Source organism: Coenobita brevimanus, chromosome 5 (assembly GCF_032717465.1).
Source record: "Coenobita brevimanus isolate Jiangsu-jjx chromosome 5, ASM3271746v2, whole genome shotgun sequence".
Taxonomy (NCBI): domain Eukaryota; kingdom Metazoa; phylum Arthropoda; class Malacostraca; order Decapoda; family Coenobitidae; genus Coenobita; species Coenobita brevimanus.
The window spans coordinates 8,614,822-8,620,611 of record NC_136958.1 but is presented as its reverse complement, the minus strand read 5'-3'; the positions used below and the strand labels follow the sequence as shown (position 1 = coordinate 8,620,611).

Genomic DNA, 5,790 nt, shown 5'->3' with positions numbered 1-5,790 from the left:
TTAACGCTTTCTTGGCCAGATTTGAAGAGTCAGGTAGTCGTGCATTCCAAAGGGAATCTGAACCTTGGTCTTGGAATTCGATTTCCAAGACTTCGTTGGCTCACACGGGAAATCGTCATCATGAATGGCCTCATCAGATACAGTGAAGGGGTCAATGATTCACTGAAGACTAGTGGTTTCTCGGTCACTCTCCGGAAAGTAGTGATTCAGGATTGTCTCTAGTCCCTTCAAATGGTCACTGATCTCCCCCTCGATGGTCTGGAGATGTTCTCAGTATTCTCTTCAACAAACTGATCTAGGGTAGGGAACTAGGCTGTCACTTCTTTCTCCATGTGCCTCAACCAGGGACTCAGTTTCCCCAGAAATTTGGTCACAGCGTGACGGGCATCGATCGTATTTCAGCCCTGGAGTTCCTGATTCCCACTGTTCAGCTCCACAAATATATCAGGCAACTAACACATTCTGCCTAGCAACTCCTTATCAGCGAAATTGGCTGCAAACAGAGATTCTTTTTGTTCTAAAAGTTTTTGGATAGCCTTTTGAAGCTCGATGACTCGATGAACAACCTTGCCTCATAACAACCAGTGGCAGTCGATGTGGTAGAGAACCTGATACTGCTCTCCTATTTCCTTGCACAGCTCATTAAACACGTGGGAGTTCACATCCCTCGACTTGATCAAGTTGACAACATTCAATACGTCATCACACACTGACTTCAGACTAGCAGGCAGGCTTCTTGATCCAAGTTAGTATCGATGAATGATGCAATGATCCACGATGATTTCTGGATTCAGGGTTTGTATGAGGCCCCAAAATCCCAGGTGACCACCCAACATCACCGGCACCCCATCAACAGAGACCTGGATTGGAAAGAAAATATAGGATAATTCTTTCATACTTATCCTTTGCATCGTATGGTTTTAGTTTTGATAGGGATAGTAAAATATTTCTTATCTAAATCGTATAATATATACTAATTACAACTAGATATTTGTAATTCTGTTTATCTATCTGTTGCCAGACGCCTCAATCCCGTACGGGGTGGCCACAAACAAATCAACTCCACATCGCCCTGTCTCCCGCCATTTCACTGCCCTGCTCCCAACTCACATCCCCCTCTGTCATATACCTCTCCAATCCATCCCTCCATCTCATCCTCGGCCTCCCCCTCCCTCTCCCCCCCTCCACCTCACTCACATACACTCTCCTCGTCAGTCTCTCACCCTCCATCCTCTCCACATGGCCAAAACTCCTCAGTTTTTCCTCCTAACGCTTACTATCACATCCACATCCACACCACAACGCTCCTTTATATCCTCATTTGTCAGCCTGTCTCTCCATGTGACTCCACAGGCTCCTTTTAAATAATTCATTTCCACTGCTCTCACTCTTGACTTGTGTCCTTCCAACAACGTCCAAGCCTCACTTCCATACGTTAGAGTTGGTATCACAATACTGTCATGCAGTAACTTTTTCACTTCCATGCTCACTTCCCTGTTTCTTATCATTGTTTTCAAGGAACAAGCAACTTTTCTTCCTTCTTGCACCCGTTCAAGCACTTCACCCTCCAAACTTTCCTCCATACTCATCACACTACCCAAGTACTTAAACGTACTCACATTTTCCATTTCCTCACCATCCAGCCTCACTGTATATTCACTTACTTCACCTCTCTCAAAGACCATCACTTTAGTCTTCCCTACATTCACCTTTAGATTCCATTTCTTACACACTCTCCCAAACTCATCCACCAAGCCTTGCAACTCCCCTTCGTCTTCACTCAACAACACAGTATCATCTACAAACAACAGTACAGGGAGTTTCCAAACACTGCCCTCTCTCACCAAGGCCACTCGAACATCCACTGCCCTACCTTGTACCTCTTTTATCGACCCATCCATGTACAGACTGAACAACCATGGAGACATGACACATCCCTGTTTCAACCCAACCTTCATAGAAAAAAATTCACTCAGTTCACCATCTACACGCACTACAGCCTTAGCACCATCATACATACTCTTCACAGCATTCAACAACTTCCCATCTACTTCATATATTCTTAATACTTTCCAAAATCCTTGTCTATCCACCCAGTCATATGCTTTCTCCAAATCCATGAAAGCCGCATACAATTTCTTTCCCTTCTCTTGAAACTTTTCCACTAAAGATCTAAGAATGAATATCTGATTTACACAGACTCTTCCCTTCCTAAAGCCTTCCTGTTCTTCTCCAACTAATTCCTCTGTTATTTCCCTAACTCTGTCAATAAGTATACTATCATATACTTTTCCTATTACACTAAGAAGACAAATGACCCTATTATTACCACACGCTTCTTTTTCCCCTTTGCCTTTGTACATGGGAATAATTATACCTGACTTTCAATCCTCTGGGACACTACCTTCCTCCCAGGCCAATCTGCACATCTTCCACATATATTCTACTACTATCTCTTCCCCATCCTTCAGCATTTCACCACACACTCCATCAATTAGAGGCTTCACCAAACCATGTTTCAGAGGTCTGCCACCAAGTGGTCTAGCGTCGCCCAGCCTCGATTAAATATTTTTGCGGGGTTTTAAAGACCTGTGAAATTGTACCTAATACTAAGTTTATAATAATATTGCTATTTATAGGAATATTTTTTCTTATTCAGTCAAGAGCAACAATATACCTGTAAAGAAAGAATAGCCAAGCTATCAGAGAATCTTAGCTTGGGGACTAAAATAGTGTGCTGTCTATTTACATATATTTGAATAAATCGTGTGCAGTGAGTAAAGGAGATTACCTTCAGGACTTCTGATGTGTGTTTTAGCATGCTTTAAAGAAGTAAGCAGTTCCACTGAAAATAATGTACTGAACGATTGCTTAGTTGGTGAATCAGCCATATTAATCCAAACAAACGGCAATGCGGTACAACACTTTAATCATAACAGAGTACGAGGAGTTGAAGTGTAAACTTACTAAACTGTGCAATGGAGCCAGGGAAACATTTAAATGAATTATTTGTGTAATACTTTGGTTACTATGATGACCAAGAAGTCCAACAGTTCCGTATTGTTATAAAATCTTACATCAGGCAGGGCAGCATATCGAAAGGTGCTGCTAAATATGCGGCTACCCATCAATTTTCTTTTGTGGATACTAACGAATGACAATTATTTTAATCACTATTATCTTGCTTTATGGATGGTTATGCTTACAGAGATGAGTAAACTGACGAAAGCTGAGTTTACAAAATGACACTTAAAATACATTATATATAATCAAAGGGCTCCCATATTGTAATTTCTTTGTTGTATATCATGCCATCTAGGTAATTTCATGAGTAAAATATGTTTTGAGGTGTTTTACTTTGTGTCAAAATTAAAAAGAAATTACGCACTGGCTACTTTTTCAGTGCCTACCCTGCATTAGAGCTGGGCAACGGAAGAGAACCTAGTGGCAGATTTCTGAAATGGGATTTGGTGAAGTCTCTAATTCCTGGGGCTTTCCCCAATTTGACTTTCTTCATTGCTTCCACAACTTCTGTCCTACTGATTTTTTTCCTGTCTTCTCGCTTCCCTCCTTCTCCCAGCCATTCCTCAGCCACATATACTCGCATTACTTCCATCCTCTATGTTCAACAATTCCTTAAAGTGTTTTCTCCATCTGCTCACTTTTTCTCCCTTCTCCACTAGTAATCTACTATTCCTATCTTTCAATCCCCTGTTAACTTCACTGCCACCCTGTCTTACTCTCTTCACCTCCATCCAGAACATTTTCTGACAGTCCCTCCACTTTACACTCAAATTCCTTTCAAATTCTTCGTCCACTCTCTTCTTTCTCTTACTAATCTTTTCACCTCTCTCTTCCTTTCTACATATAACTCTCTCCTCCGCCTCTCAACTTCTTCCTTGCCCCTATTTCTCATCCATTCATTGTATGTTTTTTTCTTTTATGCCACAGCCTGTCTCACCTCTTCATTTCACCATGCTGTTCCTTGCACCCCCCTCCGTCTTCTCTTCACCCCACACACCACATCACATGCTGCACATATTTCTTCTGTGAATATCCTGCACACACCTACCACGTTCCCCATCTGCTCCAATTCATATTTACCCAATCGTCCCTCAACTTCCCTCTTATATTCTGCCTTTATCTCATCCTCTTGTAACCTTTGTAGTTAATGAAACAATATCCTTGTGGTTCGTTGTGTATATACTACTTTAAACTACTTGTATATATCGCTTCCTACCCGTTGAGCACAGTTACAATCCAGTCCATTCTTGATGAAGAATCTGTTCATGATATTGAAGACATTCTCTCCCTTCTCGGTCGCCTTCAGATTCTCTCACAAAATGAACTCTTCTTTGATCTGGTTCTAGTAGACGTAGTGGACGAGCCAAGGGAGAACAGCGCAGTTGATGACATTGCACGATTCGTCAAACTGCATTGAAAATTTGCCATATGCTCTTTCTTTGATCTCCGTCATAACTTGGGACAGGACATCTGACGCCATGTCACTGACTCATCGGTGGACCATGTTGTTCGAAAAGGATATAGCGCTAAGCTTCTTTGCCTGGTCCATCCCACAGACCCTGCTTACCATCTCATGACAACAAGGCATAATCAAATCCTCAGCGATGGTGTGGAATTTCTGCTGTTTGAGATCTTTACATGCAACACAGTAGGATGGTTCGGCCGTAGCTTGAAGCTTTTGGGCTTGGATTCTGAACAAGTAAAACTGGATCCCCGTCAGCACTACAGCCCGGCACTGGAAGTAGATCTGATCTTTGTTTTATATATTTGGACTGGCACTTCTAAAAGTGAGTTGAGAGCTTTGATGGCTTGATGCTCTCTTTCATCAACACTTTGTGACATACCACACATTGAGACCAGTCTTCTCCACCAGAAGGCAAATTCACAAAGACATAGCGAAGAAAACCGTTAGAATAAGTGTGATTTTTGAGTATTTTGATGTTCGACCTAAAAAAAAAAAAAAAAAAAAATTGAGTGGTTCATAAAAAAACTCCAATTTGGAAAACTAATTTATATGGTAATAAGAAATATACCGGACTCTAGATTACAGATTTTTGTCCTTGTTATCTATGTTGTAAATGGAAAATATTTTTTTCTTACTCATCACCTTTATGGTATTGCTTAAAAAATATCTATTGGCTAATTTTATACTACAGTTATGTTATGTCAAAGATTTAATATCAAACATAACTCTAGTATGAAATCAAACAATAAAATTTTTTTAAGCAATATGATGAAGGTGATGGGTAAGTAAAAAATACTTTAGAAAATCGATGAGAAGAAAAAAAAATCTAATCTAAACTCCGGTGCATCTCTACATTATATATATATATATATATATATATATATATATATATATATATATATATATATATATATATATATATATATATATATATATATATAGTATATTCAGACAATGTTTTTTTTTTTTTTTTTTTTTTTTATGTGTCCGACTCAGGGCATAGGCTTCACAGCCTGCTATCAAGGCCCAGCAGTCCTCCTACATACCATACACCTCTACATGTCACCACTTCGGCGCTAACACCCTCCGTCCATATTGAATACATGCTAGGGCTGTCTCATGCAGGACTGGTGTATTGGTATTAGCGGGGGTATTTTTACGACATGTCGGCGGGTCTTCTGGTAGATCAGTAAAGCCTGATTTAATGAAATTCAAATCCTTAAACTGTTCCCTGCCCCAGCCGGGATTCGAACCTGGGTCCGTCAGGACTGCAGGCCACCTCTGATAGAAATCTATCTATC

The 5,790-nt window shown here is 40.4% G+C and overlaps 1 pseudogene; it reads right to left on the bottom strand.

Moving 5' to 3' along the window:
• Window positions 1-452: 452 nt before the first annotated feature.
• On the bottom strand, window positions 453-4,504 carry LOC145397671 (protein FAM200C-like; annotated as a pseudogene).
• Window positions 4,505-5,790: the final 1,286 nt, after the last annotated feature.